General features: G+C 46.0%; 15 non-coding genes and 2 pseudogenes across 15 annotated transcripts; all 17 read right to left on the bottom strand.

Moving 5' to 3' along the window:
* Window positions 1–263: 263 nt before the first annotated feature.
* Window positions 264–454, bottom strand: LOC141180825 (U2 spliceosomal RNA). Its single transcript, XR_012256459.1, has one exon. It is a non-coding gene; the product is annotated as a U2 spliceosomal RNA (small nuclear RNA).
* Window positions 455–1577: 1123 nt separating this feature from the next.
* On the bottom strand, window positions 1578–1768 carry LOC141180823 (U2 spliceosomal RNA). The gene has a single exon (XR_012256458.1). It is a non-coding gene; the product is annotated as a U2 spliceosomal RNA (small nuclear RNA).
* Window positions 1769–2879: 1111 nt separating this feature from the next.
* LOC141180821 (U2 spliceosomal RNA) lies at window positions 2880–3070 on the bottom strand. The gene has a single exon (XR_012256456.1). It is a non-coding gene; the product is annotated as a U2 spliceosomal RNA (small nuclear RNA).
* A 1118-nt stretch (window positions 3071–4188) lies between these two features.
* Window positions 4189–4379, bottom strand: LOC141180820 (U2 spliceosomal RNA). The gene has a single exon (XR_012256455.1). It is a non-coding gene; the product is annotated as a U2 spliceosomal RNA (small nuclear RNA).
* A 1120-nt stretch (window positions 4380–5499) lies between these two features.
* LOC141181527 (U2 spliceosomal RNA) lies at window positions 5500–5690 on the bottom strand. Its single transcript, XR_012257095.1, has one exon. It is a non-coding gene; the product is annotated as a U2 spliceosomal RNA (small nuclear RNA).
* Window positions 5691–6810: 1120 nt separating this feature from the next.
* LOC141180819 (U2 spliceosomal RNA) lies at window positions 6811–7001 on the bottom strand. Its single transcript, XR_012256454.1, has one exon. It is a non-coding gene; the product is annotated as a U2 spliceosomal RNA (small nuclear RNA).
* Window positions 7002–8118: 1117 nt separating this feature from the next.
* Window positions 8119–8309, bottom strand: LOC141181550 (U2 spliceosomal RNA). The gene has a single exon (XR_012257116.1). It is a non-coding gene; the product is annotated as a U2 spliceosomal RNA (small nuclear RNA).
* A 1115-nt stretch (window positions 8310–9424) lies between these two features.
* LOC141180818 (U2 spliceosomal RNA) lies at window positions 9425–9615 on the bottom strand. The gene has a single exon (XR_012256453.1). It is a non-coding gene; the product is annotated as a U2 spliceosomal RNA (small nuclear RNA).
* A 1114-nt stretch (window positions 9616–10729) lies between these two features.
* Window positions 10730–10920, bottom strand: LOC141180817 (U2 spliceosomal RNA). The gene has a single exon (XR_012256452.1). It is a non-coding gene; the product is annotated as a U2 spliceosomal RNA (small nuclear RNA).
* Window positions 10921–12038: 1118 nt separating this feature from the next.
* On the bottom strand, window positions 12039–12229 carry LOC141180816 (U2 spliceosomal RNA). The gene has a single exon (XR_012256451.1). It is a non-coding gene; the product is annotated as a U2 spliceosomal RNA (small nuclear RNA).
* A 1117-nt stretch (window positions 12230–13346) lies between these two features.
* On the bottom strand, window positions 13347–13537 carry LOC141180815 (U2 spliceosomal RNA). The gene has a single exon (XR_012256450.1). It is a non-coding gene; the product is annotated as a U2 spliceosomal RNA (small nuclear RNA).
* Window positions 13538–14654: 1117 nt separating this feature from the next.
* LOC141181898 (U2 spliceosomal RNA) lies at window positions 14655–14837 on the bottom strand. Its single transcript, XR_012257429.1, has one exon. It is a non-coding gene; the product is annotated as a U2 spliceosomal RNA (small nuclear RNA).
* Window positions 14838–15361: 524 nt separating this feature from the next.
* On the bottom strand, window positions 15362–15477 carry LOC141182118 (U2 spliceosomal RNA; annotated as a pseudogene).
* Window positions 15478–16594: 1117 nt separating this feature from the next.
* On the bottom strand, window positions 16595–16785 carry LOC141180814 (U2 spliceosomal RNA). Its single transcript, XR_012256449.1, has one exon. It is a non-coding gene; the product is annotated as a U2 spliceosomal RNA (small nuclear RNA).
* Window positions 16786–17901: 1116 nt separating this feature from the next.
* Window positions 17902–18084, bottom strand: LOC141181897 (U2 spliceosomal RNA). The gene has a single exon (XR_012257428.1). It is a non-coding gene; the product is annotated as a U2 spliceosomal RNA (small nuclear RNA).
* A 524-nt stretch (window positions 18085–18608) lies between these two features.
* On the bottom strand, window positions 18609–18724 carry LOC141182113 (U2 spliceosomal RNA; annotated as a pseudogene).
* Window positions 18725–19840: 1116 nt separating this feature from the next.
* On the bottom strand, window positions 19841–20023 carry LOC141181896 (U2 spliceosomal RNA). The gene has a single exon (XR_012257427.1). It is a non-coding gene; the product is annotated as a U2 spliceosomal RNA (small nuclear RNA).
* Between the last annotated feature and the right edge of the window lie 206 nt (window positions 20024–20229).

Below are 20229 nucleotides of genomic sequence, written 5' to 3'. Positions count from 1 at the left end.
AATATGTCTGTTTATCCAAAAGGAAGTATAGAGGGAGAGCTAGATAGATAGCATTGCATTACATTACATGGCAATGCAATGCACAGTTGCTGAAGTTGAACCAAAATGAGCTTGTCATCTGGCTTCTGCAACTTTTAACATGAAAAATCCAATGAGGAGAAGAAAAGCAAAGCCAAAGAGTCCATCCCAAAATCCGACAAACAAGCCAAATGAACAAAAAGCATTGAATTCAATTCTTTCTGATTTTAGAAACTGCATTAAAGAAGGGGTGCACCGGTCCTGGAGATACTGCAATACCAGGTCAATGCGTGGAGTGGACAGAGCAAGCTCTTTTTCCATCTCCCTGTTCTAAAAATCCATTTAATATATGGTCCCCAGATAGGGGACGTATCAGATATTAAACTGATAAGAACAGATACTACACTTGATCTTAGCCAAAAGGCCGAGAAGCGATAACCAGAATTGGTTTCCGACTACGGTGCCACCCAAGGATTCTGAAAAGTCCATTTGTGGAGATGGCCACCTGGACTCCCGTTAAGAAGACATGCTGTCAACCTCTAGATCCCTCACATGCCTGCACTTTTCGGCTTGCTGCTGCTGCAATCCACGCGTTTTAGATCTGCATAACTCCACCTCTTTTAGCACAGTACCCTCAACCCCCGGCTGTTCCCACCCGCCTCAACACCGTTGGAAGGGAGGAGAACCAATTAAGGCGGGGGGGGGGGGGGGGGGTGGAACGAGCAGCTGTCTACCCTTAGCAGGAGGGTTGCTGATTAATTACCTCTCCTGCTGCTGCTGCTGCTGGCTGTCCAGCAGCAGACTGAAGGTGGCTGCTGCTGTGCGCAGGTATATAAAGGCTCAGAGCCTATTATGACACGCGCAGCCAGCGTTCCATTGCCACATTCCGTCTACTGCAGGCGGGATACCTGGATGGCTGAATGTCACTGAGAAGCTCACAGAGACCGCCATAAGCAACAGTTTAAAAGAATGCCACAGACTAATCAACCAAACTTTTTGGGTTGGTTTCTCTTTTATAGTCTGCAGGCATTAAATGAAAGAAGTCAGTGTTCCAGCAGAGGGAGACAACGTTTCAGAAAAGGCATTGTAGCAAACCAAAAAAGAAATTTTAAGCGCAGCAGAGTAACCAGCTCACATACCTGTTAGCTCAGGTGAGTTTAAAAGGCTGCTGTTGATAACAAGGGCATTTGCTAAATAGATGGTGTGTGTGCAACAATATACTGAAAGGTCAATTATATTGTGCAGCTTATCTCACCACCTGTAGTTATTTAGGTGAAAGCTCCAAAATGCTTGCCTAATATGTCTGTTTATCCAAAAGGAAGTATAGAGGGAGAGCTAGATAGATAGCATTGCATTACATTACATGGCAATGCAATGCACAGTTGCTGAAGTTGAACCAAAATGAGCTTGTCATCTGGCTTCTGCAACTTTTAACATGAAAAATCCAATGAGGAGAAGAAAAGCAAAGCCAAAGAGTCCATCCCAAAATCCGACAAACAAGCCAAATGAACAAAAAGCATTGAATTCAATTCTTTCTGATTTTAGAAACTGCATTAAAGAAGGGGTGCACCGGTCCTGGAGATACTGCAATACCAGGTCAATGCGTGGAGTGGACAGAGCAAGCTCTTTTTCCATCTCCCTGTTCTAAAAATCCATTTAATATATGGTCCCCAGATAGGGGACGTATCAGATATTAAACTGATAAGAACAGATACTACACTTGATCTTAGCCAAAAGGCCGAGAAGCGATAACCAGAATTGGTTTCCGACTACGGTGCCACCCAAGGATTCTGAAAAGTCCATTTGTGGAGATGGCCACCTGGACTCCCGTTAAGAAGACATGCTGTCAACCTCTAGATCCCTCACATGCCTGCACTTTTCGGCTTGCTGCTGCTGCAATCCACGCGTTTTAGATCTGCATAACTCCACCTCTTTTAGCACAGTACCCTCAACCCCCGGCTGTTCCCACCCGCCTCAACACCGTTGGAAGGGAGGAGAACCAATTAAGGCGGGGGGGGGTGGAACGAGCAGCTGTCTACCCTTAGCAGGAGGGTTGCTGATTAATTACCTCTCCTGCTGCTGCTGCTGGCTGTCCAGCAGCAGACTGAAGGTGGCTGCTGCTGTGCGCAGGTATATAAAGGCTCAGAGCCTATTATGACACGCGCAGCCAGCGTTCCATTGCCACATTCCGTCTACTGCAGGCGGGATACCTGGATGGCTGAATGTCACTGAGAAGCTCACAGAGACCGCCATAAGCAACAGTTTAAAAGAATGCCACAGACTAATCAACCAAACTTTTTGGGTTGGTTTCTCTTTTATAGTCTGCAGGCATTAAATGAAAGAAGTCAGTGTTCCAGCAGAGGGAGACAACGTTTCAGAAAAGGCATTGTAGCAAACCAAAAAAGAAATTTTAAGCGCAGCAGAGTAACCAGCGCACATACCTGTTAGCTCAGGTGAGTTTAAAAGGCTGCTGTTGATAACAAAGGCATTTGCTAAATAGATGGTGTGTGTGCAACAATATACTGAAAGGTCAATTATATTGTGCAGCTTATCTCACCACCTGTAGTTATTTAGGTGAAAGCTCCAAAATGCTTGCCTAATATGTCTGTTTATCCAAAAGGAAGTATAGAGGGAGAGCTAGATAGATAGCATTGCATTACATTACATGGCAATGCAATGCACAGTTGCTGAAGTTGAACCAAAATGAGCTTGTCATCTGGCTTCTGCAACTTTTAACATGAAAAATCCAATGAGGAGAAGAAAAGCAAAGCCAAAGAGGCCATCCCAAAATCCGACAAACAAGCCAAATGAACAAAAAGCATTGAATTCAATTCTTTCTGATTTTAGAAACTGCATTAAAGAAGGGGTGCACCGGTCCTGGAGATACTGCAATACCAGGTCAATGCGTGGAGTGGACAGAGCAAGCTCTTTTTCCATCTCCCTGTTCTAAAAATCCATTTAATATATGGTCCCCAGATAGGGGACGTATCAGATATTAAACTGATAAGAACAGATACTACACTTGATCTTAGCCAAAAGGCCGAGAAGCGATAACCAGAATTGGTTTTCCGACTACGGTGCCACCCAAGGATTCTGAAAAGTCCATTTGTGGAGATGGCCACCTGGACTCCCGTTAAGAAGACATGCTGTCAACCTCTAGATCCCTCACATGCCTGCACTTTTCGGCTTGCTGCTGCTGCAATCCACGCGTTTTAGATCTGCATAACTCCACCTCTTTTAGCACAGTACCCTCAACCCCCGGCTGTTCCCACCCGCCTCAACACCGTTGGAAGGGAGGAGAACCAATTAAGGCGGGGGGGGGGGGTGGAACGAGCAGCTGTCTACCCTTAGCAGGAGGGTTGCTGATTAATTACCTCTCCTGCTGCTGCTGCTGCTGGCTGTCCAGCAGCAGACTGAAGGTGGCTGCTGCTGTGCGCAGGTATATAAAGGCTCAGAGCCTATTATGACACGCGCAGCCAGCGTTCCATTGCCACATTCCGTCTACTGCAGGCGGGATACCTGGATGGCTGAATGTCACTGAGAAGCTCACAGAGACCGCCATAAGCAACAGTTTAAAAGAATGCCACAGACTAATCAACCAAACTTTTTGGGTTGGTTTCTCTTTTATAGTCTGCAGGCATTAAATGAAAGAAGTCAGTATTCCAGCAGAGGGAGACAACGTTTCAGAAAAGGCATTGTAGCAAACCAAAAAAGAAATTTTAAGCGCAGCAGAGTAACCAGCTCACATACCTGTTAGCTCAGGTGAGTTTAAAAGGCTGCTGTTGATAACAAGGGCATTTGCTAAATAGATGGTGTGTGTGCAACAATATACTGAAAGGTCAATTATATTGTGCAGCTTATCTCACCACCTGTAGTTATTTAGGTGAAAGCTCCAAAATGCTTGCCTAATATGTCTGTTTATCCAAAAGGAAGTATAGAGGGAGAGCTAGATAGATAGCATTGCATTACATTACATGGCAATGCAATGCACAGTTGCTGAAGTTGAACCAAAATGAGCTTGTCATCTGGCTTCTGCAACTTTTAACATGAAAAATCCAATGAGGAGAAGAAAAGCAAAGCCAAAGAGTCCATCCCAAAATCCGACAAACAAGCCAAATGAACAAAAAGCATTGAATTCAATTCTTTCTGATTTTAGAAACTGCATTAAAGAAGGGGTGCACCGGTCCTGGAGATACTGCAATACCAGGTCAATGCGTGGAGTGGACAGAGCAAGCTCTTTTTCCATCTCCCTGTTCTAAAAATCCATTTAATATATGGTCCCCAGATAGGGGACGTATCAGATATTAAACTGATAAGAACAGATACTACACTTGATCTTAGCCAAAAGGCCGAGAAGCGATAACCAGAATTGGTTTCCGACTACGGTGCCACCCAAGGATTCTGAAAAGTCCATTTGTGGAGATGGCCACCTGGACTCCCGTTAAGAAGACATGCTGTCAACCTCTAGATCCCTCACATGCCTGCACTTTTCGGCTTGCTGCTGCTGCAATCCACGCGTTTTAGATCTGCATAACTCCACCTCTTTTAGCACAGTACCCTCAACCCCCGGCTGTTCCCACCCGCCTCAACACCGTTGGAAGGGAGGAGAACCAATTAAGGCGGGGGGGTGGGGGGGTGGAACGAGCAGCTGTCTACCCTTAGCAGGAGGGTTGCTGATTAATTACCTCTCCTGCTGCTGCTGCTGCTGGCTGTCCAGCAGCAGACTGAAGGTGGCTGCTGCTGTGCGCAGGTATATAAAGGCTCAGAGCCTATTATGACACGCGCAGCCAGCGTTCCATTGCCACATTCCGTCTACTGCAGGCGGGATACCTGGATGGCTGAATGTCACTGAGAAGCTCACAGAGACCGCCATAAGCAACAGTTTAAAAGAATGCCACAGACTAATCAACCAAACTTTTTGGGTTGGTTTCTCTTTTATAGTCTGCAGGCATTAAATGAAAGAAGTCAGTGTTCCAGCAGAGGGAGACAACGTTTCAGAAAAGGCATTGTAGCAAACCAAAAAAGAAATTTTAAGCGCAGCAGAGTAACCAGCTCACATACCTGTTAGCTCAGGTGAGTTTAAAAGGCTGCTGTTGATAACAAGGGCATTTGCTAAATAGATGGTGTGTGTGCAACAATATACTGAAAGGTCAATTATATTGTGCAGCTTATCTCACCACCTGTAGTTATTTAGGTGAAAGCTCCAAAATGCTTGCCTAATATGTCTGTTTATCCAAAAGGAAGTATAGAGGGAGAGCTAGATAGATAGCATTGCATTACATTACATGGCAATGCAATGCACAGTTGCTGAAGTTGAACCAAAATGAGCTTGTCATCTGGCTTCTGCAACTTTTAACATGAAAAATCCAATGAGGAGAAGAAAAGCAAAGCCAAAGAGTCCATCCCAAAATCCGACAAACAAGCCAAATGAACAAAAAGCATTGAATTCAATTCTTTCTGATTTTAGAAACTGCATTAAAGAAGGGGTGCACCAGTCCTGGAGATACTGCAATACCAGGTCAATGCGTGGAGTGGACAGAGCAAGCTCTTTTTCCATCTCCCTGTTCTAAAAATCCATTTAATATATGGTCCCCAGATAGGGGACGTATCAGATATTAAACTGATAAGAACAGATACTACACTTGATCTTAGCCAAAAGGCCGAGAAGCGATAACCAGAATTGGTTTCCGACTACGGTGCCACCCAAGGATTCTGAAAAGTCCATTTGTGGAGATGGCCACCTGGACTCCCGTTAAGAAGACATGCTGTCAACCTCTAGATCCCTCACATGCCTGCACTTTTCGGCTTGCTGCTGCTGCAATCCACGCGTTTTAGATCTGCATAACTCCACCTCTTTTAGCACAGTACCCTCAACCCCCAGCTGTTCCCACCCGCCTCAACACCGTTGGAAGGGAGGAGAACCAATTAAGGCGGGGGGGGGGGGGGGTGGAACGAGCAGCTGTCTACCCTTAGCAGGAGGGTTGCTGATTAATTACCTCTCCTGCTGCTGCTGCTGCTGGCTGTCCAGCAGCAGACTGAAGGTGGCTGCTGCTGTGCGCAGGTATATAAAGGCTCAGAGCCTATTATGACACGCGCAGCCAGCGTTCCATTGCCACATTCCGTCTACTGCAGGCGGGATACCTGGATGGCTGAATGTCACTGAGAAGCTCACAGAGACCGCCATAAGCAACAGTTTAAAAGAATGCCACAGACTAATCAACCAAACTTTTTGGGTTGGTTTCTCTTTTATAGTCTGCATGCATTAAATGAAAGAAGTCAGTGTTCCAGCAGAGGGAGACAACGTTTCAGAAAAGGCATTGTAGCAAACCAAAAAAGAAATTTTAAGCGCAGCAGAGTAACCAGCTCACATACCTGTTAGCTCAGGTGAGTTTAAAAGGCTGCTGTTGATAACAAGGGCATTTGCTAAATAGATGGTGTGTGTGCAACAATATACTGAAAGGTCAATTATATTGTGCAGCTTATCTCACCACCTGTAGTTATTTAGGTGAAAGCTCCAAAATGCTTGCCTAATATGTCTGTTTATCCAAAAGGAAGTATAGAGGGAGATCTAGATAGATAGCATTGCATTACATTACATGGCAATGCAATGCACAGTTGCTGAAGTTGAACCAAAATGAGCTTGTCATCTGGCTTCTGCAACTTTTAACATGAAAAATCCAATGAGGAGAAGAAAAGCAAAGCCAAAGAGTCCATCCCAAAATCCGACAAACAAGCCAAATGAACAAAAAGCATTGAATTCAATTCTTTCTGATTTTAGAAACTGCATTAAAGAAGGGGTGCACCGGTCCTGGAGATACTGCAATACCAGGTCAATGCGTGGAGTGGACAGAGCAAGCTCTTTTTCCATCTCCCTGTTCTAAAAATCCATTTAATATATGGTCCCCAGATAGGGGACGTATCAGATATTAAACTGATAAGAACAGATACTACACTTGATCTTAGCCAAAAGGCCGAGAAGCGATAACCAGAATTGGTTTCCGACTACGGTGCCACCCAAGGATTCTGAAAAGTCCATTTGTGGAGATGGCCACCTGGACTCCCGTTAAGAAGACATGCTGTCAACCTCTAGATCCCTCACATGCCTGCACTTTTCGGCTTGCTGCTGCTGCAATCCACACGTTTTAGATCTGCATAACTCCACCTCTTTTAGCACAGTACCCTCAACCCCCGGCTGTTCCCACCCGCCTCAACACCGTTGGAAGGGAGGAGAACCAATTAAGGCGGGGGGGGGGGGTGGAACGAGCAGCTGTCTACCCTTAGCAGGAGGGTTGCTGATTAATTACCTCTCCTGCTGCTGCTGCTGCTGGCTGTCCAGCAGCAGACTGAAGGTGGCTGCTGCTGTGCGCAGGTATATAAAGGCTCAGAGCCTATTATGACACGCGCAGCCAGCGTTCCATTGCCACATTCCGTCTACTGCAGGCGGGATACCTGGATGGCTGAATGTCACTGAGAAGCTCACAGAGACCGCCATAAGCAACAGTTTAAAAGAATGCCACAGACTAATCAACCAAACTTTTTGGGTTGGTTTCTCTTTTATAGTCTGCAGGCATTAAATGAAAGAAGTCAGTGTTCCAGCAGAGGGAGACAACGTTTCAGAAAAGGCATTGTAGCAAACCAAAAAAGAAATTTTAAGCGCAGCAGAGTAACCAGCTCACATACCTGTTAGCTCAGGTGAGTTTAAAAGGCTGCTGTTGATAACAAGGGCATTTGCTAAATAGATGGTGTGTGTGCAACAATATACTGAAAGGTCAATTATATTGTGCAGCTTATCTCACCACCTGTAGTTATTTAGGTGAAAGCTCCAAAATGCTTGCCTAATATGTCTGTTTATCCAAAAGGAAGTATAGAGGGAGAGCTAGATAGATAGCATTGCATTACATTACATGGCAATGCAATGCACAGTTGCTGAAGTTGAACCAAAATGAGCTTGTCATCTGGCTTCTGCAACTTTTAACATGAAAAATCCAATGAGGAGAAGAAAAGCAAAGCCAAAGAGTCCATCCCAAAATCCGACAAACAAGCCAAATGAACAAAAAGCATTGAATTCAATTCTTTCTGATTTTAGAAACTGCATTAAAGAAGGGGTGCACCGGTCCTGGAGATACTGCAATACCAGGTCAATGCGTGGAATGGACAGAGCAAGCTCTTTTTCCATCTCCCTGTTCTAAAAATCCATTTAATATATGGTCCCCAGATAGGGGACGTATCAGATATTAAACTGATAAGAACAGATACTACACTTGATCTTAGCCAAAAGGCCGAGAAGCGATAACCAGAATTGGTTTCCGACTACGGTGCCACCCAAGGATTCTGAAAAGTCCATTTGTGGAGATGGCCACCTGGACTCCCGTTAAGAAGACATGCTGTCAACCTCTAGATCCCTCACATGCCTGCACTTTTCGGCTTGCTGCTGCTGCAATCCACGCGTTTTAGATCTGCATAACTCCACCTCTTTTAGCACAGTACCCTCAACCCCCGGCTGTTCCCACCCGCCTCAACACCGTTGGAAGGGAGGAGAACCAATTAAGGCGGGGGGGGGGTGGAACGAGCAGCTGTCTACCCTTAGCAGGAGGGTTGCTGATTAATTACCTCTCCTGCTGCTGCTGCTGCTGGCTGTCCAGCAGCAGACTGAAGGTGGCTGCTGCTGTGCGCAGGTATATAAAGGCTCAGAGCCTATTATGACACGCGCAGCCAGCGTTCCATTGCCACATTCCGTCTACTGCAGGCGGGATACCTGGATGGCTGAATGTCACTGAGAAGTTCACAGAGACCGCCATAAGCAACAGTTTAAAAGAATGCCACAGACTAATCAACCAAACTTTTTGGGTTGGTTTCTCTTTTATAGTCTGCAGGCATTAAATGAAAGAAGTCAGTGTTCCAGCAGAGGAAGACAACGTTTCAGAAAAGGCATTGTAGCAAACCAAAAAAGAAATTTTAAGCGCAGCAGAGTAACCAGCTCACATACCTGTTAGCTCAGGTGAGTTTAAAAGGCTGCTGTTGATAACAAGGGCATTTGCTAAATAGATGGTGTGTGTGCAACAATATACTGAAAGGTCAATTATATTGTGCAGCTTATCTCACCACCTGTAGTTATTTAGGTGAAAGCTCCAAAATGCTTGCCTAATATGTCTGTTTATCCAAAAGGAAGTATAGAGGGAGAGCTAGATAGATAGCATTGCATTACATTACATGGCAATGCAATGCACAGTTGCTGAAGTTGAACCAAAATGAGCTTGTCATCTGGCTTCTGCAACTTTTAACATGAAAAATCCAATGAGGAGAAGAAAAGCAAAGCCAAAGAGTCCATCCCAAAATCCGACAAACAAGCCAAATGAACAAAAAGCATTGAATTCAATTCTTTCTGATTTTAGAAACTGCATTAAAGAAGGGGTGCACCGGTCCTGGAGATACTGCAATACCAGGTCAATGCGTGGAGTGGACAGAGCAAGCTCTTTTTCCATCTCCCTGTTCTAAAAATCCATTTAATATATGGTCCCCAGATAGGGGACGTATCAGATATTAAACTGATAAGAACAGATACTACACTTGATCTTAGCCAAAAGGCCGAGAAGCGATAACCAGAATTGGTTTCCGACTACGGTGCCACCCAAGGATTCTGAAAAGTCCATTTGTGGAGATGGCCACCTGGACTCCCGTTAAGAAGACATGCTGTCAACCTCTAGATCCCTCACATGCCTGCACTTTTCGGCTTGCTGCTGCTGCAATCCACGCGTTTTAGATCTGCATAACTCCACCTCTTTTAGCACAGTACCCTCAACCCCCGGCTGTTCCCACCCGCCTCAACACCGTTGGAAGGGAGGAGAACCAATTAAGGCGGGGGGGGGTGGAACGAGCAGCTGTCTACCCTTAGCAGGAGGGTTGCTGATTAATTACCTCTCCTGCTGCTGCTGCTGCTGGCTGTCCAGCAGCAGACTGAAGGTGGCTGCTGCTGTGCACAGGTATATAAAGGCTCAGAGCCTATTATGACACGCGCAGCCAGCGTTCCATTGCCACATTCCGTCTACTGCAGGCGGGATACCTGGATGGCTGAATGTCACTGAGAAGCTCACAGAGACCGCCATAAGCAACAGTTTAAAAGAATGCCACAGACTAATCAACCAAACTTTTTGGGTTGGTTTCTCTTTTATAGTCTGCAGGCATTAAATGAAAGAAGTCAGTGTTCCAGCAGAGGGAGACAACGTTTCAGAAAAGGCATTGTAGCAAACCAAAAAAGAAATTTTAAGCGCAGCAGAGTAACCAGCTCACATACCTGTTAGCTCAGGTGAGTTTAAAAGGCTGCTGTTGATAACAAGGGCATTTGCTAAATAGATGGTGTGTGTGCAACAATATACTGAAAGGTCAATTATATTGTGCAGCTTATCTCACCACCTGTAGTTATTTAGGTGAAAGCTCCAAAATGCTTGCCTAATATGTCTGTTTATCCAAAAGGAAGTATAGAGGGAGAGCTAGATAGATAGCATTGCATTACATTACATGGCAATGCAATGCACAGTTGCTGAAGTTGAACCAAAATGAGCTTGTCATCTGGCTTCTGCAACTTTTAACATGAAAAATCCAATGAGGAGAAGAAAAGCAAAGCCAAAGAGTCCATCCCAAAATCCGACAAACAAGCCAAATGAACAAAAAGCATTGAATTCAATTCTTTCTGATTTTAGAAACTGCATTAAAGAAGGGGTGCACCGGTCCTGGAGATACTGCAATACCAGGTCAATGCGTGGAGTGGACAGAGCAAGCTCTTTTTCCATCTCCCTGTTCTAAAAATCCATTTAATATATGGTCCCCAGATAGGGGACGTATCAGATATTAAACTGATAAGAACAGATACTACACTTGATCTTAGCCAAAAGGCCGAGAAGCGATAACCAGAATTGGTTTCCGACTACGGTGCCACCCAAGGATTCTGAAAAGTCCATTTGTGGAGATGGCCACCTGGACTCCCGTTAAGAAGACATGCTGTCAACCTCTAGATCCCTCACATGCCTGCACTTTTCGGCTTGCTGCTGCTGCAATCCACGCGTTTTAGATCTGCATAACTCCACCTCTTTTAGCACAGTACCCTCAACCCCCGGCTGTTCCCACCCGCCTCAACACCGTTGGAAGGGAGGAGAACCAATTAAGGCGGGGGGGGGGGGGTGGAACGAGCAGCTGTCTGCCCTTAGCAGGAGGGTTGCTGATTAATTACCTCTCCTGCTGCTGCTGCTGCTGGCTGTCCAGCAGCAGACTGAAGGTGGCTGCTGCTGTGCGCAGGTATATAAAGGCTCAGAGCCTATTATGACACGCGCAGCCAGCGTTCCATTGCCACATTCCGTCTACTGCAGGCGGGATACCTGGATGGCTGAATGTCACTGAGAAGCTCACAGAGACCGCCATAAGCAACAGTTTAAAAGAATGCCACAGACTAATCAACCAAACTTTTTGGGTTGGTTTCTCTTTTATAGTCTGCAGGCATTAAATGAAAGAAGTCAGTGTTCCAGCAGAGGGAGACAACGTTTCAGAAAAGGCATTGTAGCAAACCAAAAAAGAAATTTTAAGCGCAGCAGAGTAACCAGCTCACATACCTGTTAGCTCAGGTGAGTTTAAAAGGCTGCTGTTGATAACAAGGGCATTTGCTAAATAGATGGTGTGTGTGCAACAATATACTGAAAGGTCAATTATATTGTGCAGCTTATCTCACCACCTGTAGTTATTTAGGTGAAAGCTCCAAAATGCTTGCCTAATATGTCTGTTTATCCAAAAGGAAGTATAGAGGGAGAGCTAGATAGATAGCATTGCATTACATTACATGGCAATGCAATGCACAGTTGCTGAAGTTGAACCAAAATGAGCTTGTCATCTGGCTTCTGCAACTTTTAACATGAAAAATCCAATGAGGAGAAGAAAAGCAAAGCCAAAGAGTCCATCCCAAAATCCGACAAACAAGCCAAATGAACAAAAAGCATTGAATTCAATTCTTTCTGATTTTAGAAACTGCATTAAAGAAGGGGTGCACCGGTCCTGGAGATACTGCAATACCAGGTCAATGCGTGGAGTGGACAGAGCAAGCTCTTTTTCCATCTCCCTGTTCTAAAAATCCATTTAATATATGGTCCCCAGATAGGGGACGTATCAGATATTAAACTGATAAGAACAGATACTACACTTGATCTTAGCCAAAAGGCCGAGAAGCGATAACCAGAATTGGTTTCCGACTACGGTGCCACCCAAGGATTCTGAAAAGTCCATTTGTGGAGATGGCCACCTGGACTCCCGTTAAGAAGACATGCTGTCAACCTCTAGATCCCTCACATGCCTGCACTTTTCGGCTTGCTGCTGCTGCAATCCACGCGTTTTAGATCTGCATAACTCCACCTCTTTTAGCACAGTACCCTCAACCCCCGGCTGTTCCCACCCGCCTCAACACCGTTGGAAGGGAGGAGAACCAATTAAGGCGGGGGGGGGGGGTGGAACGAGCAGCTGTCTGCCCTTAGCAGGAGGGTTGCTGATTAATTACCTCTCCTGCTGCTGCTGCTGCTGGCTGTCCAGCAGCAGACTGAAGGTGGCTGCTGCTGTGCGCAGGTATATAAAGGCTCAGAGCCTATTATGACACGCGCAGCCAGCGTTCCATTGCCACATTCCGTCTACTGCAGGCGGGATACCTGGATGGCTGAATGTCACTGAGAAGCTCACAGAGACCGCCATAAGCAACAGTTTAAAAGAATGCCACAGACTAATCAACCAAACTTTTTGGGTTGGTTTCTCTTTTATAGTCTGCAGGCATTAAATGAAAGAAGTCAGTGTTCCAGCAGAGGGAGACAACGTTTCAGAAAAGGCATTGTAGCAAACCAAAAAAGAAATTTTAAGCGCAGCAGAGTAACCAGCTCACATACCTGTTAGCTCAGGTGAGTTTAAAAGGCTGCTGTTGATAACAAGGGCATTTGCTAAATAGATGGTGTGTGTGCAACAATATACTGAAAGGTCAATTATATTGTGCAGCTTATCTCACCACCTGTAGTTATGTAGGTGAAAGCTCCAAAATGCTTGCCTAATATGTCTGTTTATCCAAAAGGAAGTATAGAGGGAGAGCTAGATAGATAGCATTGCATTACATTACATGGCAATGCAATGCACAGTTGCTGAAGTTGAACCAAAATGAGCTTGTCATCTGGCTTCTGCAACTTTTAACATGAAAAATCCAATGAGGAGAAGAAAAGCAAAGCCAAAGAGTCCATCCCAAAATCCGACAAACAAGCCAAATGAACAAAAAGCATTGAATTCAATTCTTTCTGATTTTAGAAACTGCATTAAAGAAGGGGTGCACCGGTCCTGGAGATACTGCAATACCAGGTCAATGCGTGGAGTGGACAGAGCAAGCTCTTTTTCCATCTCCCTGTTCTAAAAATCCATTTAATATATGGTCCCCAGATAGGGGACGTATCAGATATTAAACTGATAAGAACAGATACTACACTTGATCTTAGCCAAAAGGCCGAGAAGCGATAACCAGAATTGGTTTCCGACTACGGTGCCACCCAAGGATTCTGAAAAGTCCATTTGTGGAGATGGCCACCTGGACTCCCGTTAAGAAGACATGCTGTCAACCTCTAGATCCCTCACATGCCTGCACTTTTCGGCTTGCTGCTGCTGCAATCCACGCGTTTTAGATCTGCATAACTCCACCTCTTTTAGCACAGTACCCTCAACCCCCGGCTGTTCCCACCCGCCTCAACACCGTTGGAAGGGAGGAGAACCAATTAAGGCGGGGGGGGGGGGTGGAACGAGCAGCTGTCTGCCCTTAGCAGGAGGGTTGCTGATTAATTACCTCTCCTGCTGCTGCTGCTGCTGGCTGTCCAGCAGCAGACTGAAGGTGGCTGCTGCTGTGCGCAGGTATATAAAGGCTCAGAGCCTATTATGACACGCGCAGCCAGCGTTCCATTGCCACATTCCGTCTACTGCAGGCGGGATACCTGGATGGCTGAATGTCACTGAGAAGCTCACAGAGACCGCCATAAGCAACAGTTTAAAAGAATGCCACAGACTAATCAACCAAACTTTTTGGGTTGGTTTCTCTTTTATAGTCTGCAGGCATTAAATGAAAGAAGTCAGTGTTCCAGCAGAGGGAGACAACGTTTCAGAAAAGGCATTGTAGCAAACCAAAAAAGAAATTTTAAGCGCAGCAGAGTAACCAGCTCACATACCTGTTAGCTCAGGTGAGTTTAAAAGGCTGCTGTTGATAACAAGGGCATTTGCTAAATAGATGGTGTGTGTGCAACAATATACTGAAAGGTCAATTATATTGTGCAGCTTATCTCACCACCTGTAGTTATTTAGGTGAAAGCTCCAAAATGCTTGCCTAATATGTCTGTTTATCCAAAAGGAAGTATAGAGGGAGAGCTAGATAGATAGCATTGCATTACATTACATGGCAATGCAATGCACAGTTGCTGAAGTTGAACCAAAATGAGCTTGTCATCTGGCTTCTGCAACTTTTAACATGAAAAATCCAATGAGGAGAAGAAAAGCAAAGCCAAAGAGTCCATCCCAAAATCCGACAAACAAGCCAAATGAACAAAAAGCATTGAATTCAATTCTTTCTGATTTTAGAAACTGCATTAAAGAAGGGGTGCACCGGTCCTGGAGATACTGCAATACCAGGTCAATGCGTGGAGTGGACAGAGCAAGCTCTTTTTCCATCTCCCTGTTCTAAAAATCCATTTAATATATGGTCCCCAGATAGGGGACGTATCAGATATTAAACTGATAAGAACAGATTTTTTTGATTGAAGCTGCATCCAAGGCACTGAAAAATGTGACCGAAGTCACACCAAAACAGCGCACGAGGCGAGGATTCATGTGGACCCTTCCCGGAGGAGAGGGTCCCCAATAAACCATCCCCATCCCTCTGAGCCAGAAGGCCACAGCGAGGGTCAGGGATCTCCGGTGCTCTCCCTAGCCGAAGCCGGAGAAGAGCCGTTTTCGTGCTCCCAGCTTCCATCTAGGCTGCCACCCTAGTGGAGCTGGAGCCTGTGTTGGTTTCTCAGCCCAAAGCTGACCGGACCTCCGACCGGGTTTATAAAAATTCCCCTTCCTAGCCCGGAGGCCAGGAATAGGGGGGGTTGCTCAGAAAGTATGATTGGCAAAGGTGCGGCGTGCTACGAAGCCAAGTCTTTCTGGGGTTCCCAGCCCCAGTAAGCTTGGACTCCCACCAGGGCGCCTACTCCTGGGGCACATTGCTCCAAAGCCCTCACACTTACCCAGCCTAGTGACTTCGATCCTGGAGGGCCATGTTTTCCATCAGATAACTCTATGAGCCACCTGGCGTACTAGCAAGTGCACCAAACCAGTGTGTAATATGCATCAATTTACTAGGGCAGCCCAAGGACAAAACTGCCTTTTCAAAATATACTACACTTGATCTTAGCCAAAAGGCCGAGAAGCGATAACCAGAATTGGTTTCCGACTACGGTGCCACCCAAGGATTCTGAAAAGTCCATTTGTGGAGATGGCCACCTGGACTCCCGTTAAGAAGACATGCTGTCAACCTCTAGATCCCTCACATGCCTGCACTTTTCGGCTTGCTGCTGCTGCAATCCACGCGTTTTAGATCTGCATAACTCCACCTCTTTTAGCACAGTACCCTCAACCCCCGGCTGTTCCCACCCGCCTCAACACCGTTGGAAGGGAGGAGAACCAATTAAGGCGGGGGGGGGGGGTGGAACGAGCAGCTGTCTGCCCTTAGCAGGAGGGTTGCTGATTAATTACCTCTCCTGCTGCTGCTGCTGCTGGCTGTCCAGCAGCAGACTGAAGGTGGCTGCTGCTGTGCGCAGGTATATAAAGGCTCAGAGCCTATTATGACACGCGCAGCCAGCGTTCCATTGCCACATTCCGTCTACTGCAGGCGGGATACCTGGATGGCTGAATGTCACTGAGAAGCTCACAGAGACCGCCATAAGCAACAGTTTAAAAGAATGCCACAGACTAATCAACCAAACTTTTTGGGTTGGTTTCTCTTTTATAGTCTGCAGGCATTAAATGAAAGAAGTCAGTGTTCCAGCAGAGGGAGACAACGTTTCAGAAAAGGCATTGTAGCAAACCAAAAAAGAAATTTTAAGCGCAGCAGAGTAACCAGCTCACATACCTGTTAGCTCAGGTGAGTTTAAAAGGCTGCTGTTGATAACAAGGGCATTTGCTAAATAGATGGTGTGTGTGCAACAATATACTGAAAGGTCAATTATATTGTGCAGCTTATCTCACCACCTGTAGTTATGTAGGTGAAAGCTCCAAAATGCTTGCCTAATATGTCTGTTTATCCAAAAGGAAGTATAGAGGGAGAGCTAGATAGATAGCATTGCATTACATTACATGGCAATGCAATGCACAGTTGCTGAAGTTGAACCAAAATGAGCTTGTCATCTGGCTTCTGCAACTTTTAACATGAAAAATCCAATGAGGAGAAGAAAAGCAAAGCCAAAGAGTCCATCCCAAAATCCGACAAACAAGCCAAATGAACAAAAAACATTGAATTCAATTCTTTCTGATTTTAGAAACTGCATTAAAGAAGGGGTGCACCGGTCCTGGAGATACTGCAATACCAGGTCAATGCGTGGAGTGGACAGAGCAAGCTCTTTTTCCATCTCCCTGTTCTAAAAATCCATTTAATATATGGTCCCCAGATAGGGGACGTATCAGATATTAAACTGATAAGAACAGATACTACACTTGATCTTAGCCAAAAGGCCGAGAAGCGATAACCAGAATTGGTTTCCGACTACGGTGCCACCCAAGGATTCTGAAAAGTCCATTTGTGGAGATGGCCACCTGGACTCCCGTTACGAAGACATGCTGTCAACCTCTAGATCCCTCACATGCCTGCACTTTTCGGCTTGCTGCTGCTGCAATCCACGCGTTTTAGATCTGCATAACTCCACCTCTTTTAGCACAGTACCCTCAACCCCCGGCTGTTCCCACCCGCCTCAACACCGTTGGAAGGGAGGAGAACCAATTAAGGCGGGGGGGGGGGTGGAACGAGCAGCTGTCTACCCTTAGCAGGAGGGTTGCTGATTAATTACCTCTCCTGCTGCTGCTGCTGCTGGCTGTCCAGCAGCAGACTGAAGGTGGCTGCTGCTGTGCGCAGGTATATAAAGGCTCAGAGCCTATTATGACACGCGCAGCCAGCGTTCCATTGCCACATTCCGTCTACTGCAGGCGGGATACCTGGATGGCTGAATGTCACTGAGAAGCTCACAGAGACCGCCATAAGCAACAGTTTAAAAGAATGCCACAGACTAATCAACCAAACTTTTTGGGTTGGTTTCTCTTTTATAGTCTGCAGGCATTAAATGAAAGAAGTCAGTGTTCCAGCAGAGGGAGACAACGTTTCAGAAAAGGCATTGTAGCAAACCAAAAAAGAAATTTTAAGCGCAGCAGAGTAACCAGCTCACATACCTGTTAGCTCAGGTGAGTTTAAAAGGCTGCTGTTGATAACAAGGGCATTTGCTAAATAGATGGTGTGTGTGCAACAATATACTGAAAGGTCAATTATATTGTGCAGCTTATCTCACCACCTGTAGTTATTTAGGTGAAAGCTCCAAAATGCTTGCCTAATATGTCTGTTTATCCAAAAGGAAGTATAGAGGGAGAGCTAGATAGATAGCATTGCATTACATTACATGGCAATGCAATGCACAGTTGCTGAAGTTGAACCAAAATGAGCTTGTCATCTGGCTTCTGCAACTTTTAACATGAAAAATCCAATGAGGAGAAGAAAAGCAAAGCCAAAGAGTCCATCCCAAAATCCGACAAACAAGCCAAATGAACAAAAAGCATTGAATTCAATTCTTTCTGATTTTAGAAACTGCATTAAAGAAGGGGTGCACCGGTCCTGGAGATACTGCAATACCAGGTCAATGCGTGGAGTGGACAGAGCAAGCTCTTTTTCCATCTCCCTGTTCTAAAAATCCATTTAATATATGGTCCCCAGATAGGGGACGTATCAGATATTAAACTGATAAGAACAGATTTTTTTGATTGAAGCTGCATCCAAGGCACTGAAAAATGTGACCGAAGTCACACCAAAACAGCGCACGAGGCGAGGATTCATGTGGACCCTTCCCGGAGGAGAGGGTCCCCAATAAACCATCCCCATCCCTCTGAGCCAGAAGGCCACAGCGAGGGTCAGGGATCTCCGATGCTCTCCCTAGCCGAAGCCGGAGAAGAGCCGTTTTCGTGCTCCCAGCTTCCATCTAGGCTGCCACCCTAGTGGAGCTGGAGCCTGTGTTGGTTTCTCAGCCCAAAGCTGACCGGACCTCCGACCGGGTTTATAAAAATTCCCCTTCCTAGCCCGGAGGCCAGGAATAGGGGGGGTTGCTCAGAAAGTATGATTGGCAAAGGTGCGGCGTGCTACGAAGCCAAGTCTTTCTGGGGTTCCCAGCCCCAGTAAGCTTGGACTCCCACCAGGGCGCCTACTCCTGGGGCACATTGCTCCAAAGCCCTCACACTTACCCAGCCTAGTGACTTCGATCCTGGAGGGCCATGTTTTCCATCAGATAACTCTATGAGCCACCTGGCGTACTAGCAAGTGCACCAAACCAGTGTGTAATATGCATCAATTTACTAGGGCAGCCCAAGGACAAAACTGCCTTTTCAAAAGATACTACACTTGATCTTAGCCAAAAGGCCGAGAAGCGATAACCAGAATTGGTTTCCGACTACGGTGCCACCCAAGGATTCTGAAAAGTCCATTTGTGGAGATGGCCACCTGGACTCCCGTTAAGAAGACATGCTGTCAACCTCTAGATCCCTCACATGCCTGCACTTTTCGGCTTGCTGCTGCTGCAATCCACGCGTTTTAGATCTGCATAACTCCACCTCTTTTAGCACAGTACCCTCAACCCCCGGCTGTTCCCACCCGCCTCAACACCGTTGGAAGGGAGGAGAACCAATTAAGGCGGGGGGGGGGGTGGAACGAGCAGCTGTCTACCCTTAGCAGGAGGGTTGCTGATTAATTACCTCTCCTGCTGCTGCTGCTGCTGGCTGTCCAGCAGCAGACTGAAGGTGGCTGCTGCTGTGCGCAGGTATATAAAGGCTCAGAGCCTATTATGACACGCGCAGCCAGCGTTCCATTGCCACGTTCCGTCTACTGCAGGCGGGATACCTGGATGGCTGAATGTCACTGAGAAGCTCACAGAGACCGCCATAAGCAACAGTTTAAAAGAATGCCACAGACTAATCAACCAAACTTTTTGGGTTGGTTTCTCTTTTATAGTCTGCAGGCATTAAATGAAAGAAGTCAGTGTTCCAGCAGAGGGAGACAACGTTTCAGAAAAGGCATTGTAGCAAACCAAAAAAGAAATTTTAAGCGCAGCAGAGTAACCAGCTCACATACCTGTTAGCTCAGGTGAGTTTAAAAGGCTGCTGTTGATAACAAGGGCATTTGCTAAATAGATGGTGTGTGTGCAACAATATACTGAAAGGTCAATTATATTGTGCAGCTTATCTCACCACCTGTAGTTATTTAGGTGAAAGCTCCAAAATGCTTGCCTAATATGTCTGTTTATCCAAAAGGAAGTATAGAGGGAGAGCTAGATAGATAGCATTGCATTACATTACATGGCAATGCAATGCACAGTTGCTGAAGTTGAACCAAAATGAGCTTGTCATCTGGCTTCTGCAACTTTTAACATGAAAAATCCAATGAGGAGAAGAAAAGCAAAGCCAAAGAGTCCATCCCAAAATCCGACAAACAAGCCAAATGAACAAAAAGCATTGAATTCAATTCTTTCTGATTTTAGAAACTGCATTAAAGAAGGGGTGCACCGGTCCTGGAGATACTGCAATACCAGGTCAATGCGTGGAGTGGACAGAGCAAGCTCTTTTTCCATCTCCCTGTTCTAAAAATCCATTTAATATATGGTCCCCAGATAGGGGACGTATCAGATATTAAACTGATAAGAACAGATTTTTTTGATTGAAGCTGCATCCAAGGCACTGAAAAATGTGACCGAAGTCACACCAAAACAGCGCACGAGGCGAGGATTCATGTGGACCCTTCCCGGAGGAGAGGGTCCCCAATAAACCATCCCCATCCCTCTGAGCCAGAAGGCCACAGCGAGGGTCAGGGATCTCCTATGCTCTCCCTAGCCGAAGCCGGAGAAGAGCCGTTTTCGTGCTCCCAGCTTCCATCTAGGCTGCCAC

The sequence above is a fragment of the Phyllobates terribilis genome, unplaced genomic scaffold (assembly GCF_046119375.1).
Source record: "Phyllobates terribilis strain yellow unplaced genomic scaffold, ASM4611937v1 Scaffold_34__1_contigs__length_13252353, whole genome shotgun sequence".
NCBI classification, from domain to species: Eukaryota; Metazoa; Chordata; class Amphibia; order Anura; family Dendrobatidae; genus Phyllobates; species Phyllobates terribilis.
This window is presented reverse-complemented; position numbering and strand designations above follow the sequence as displayed.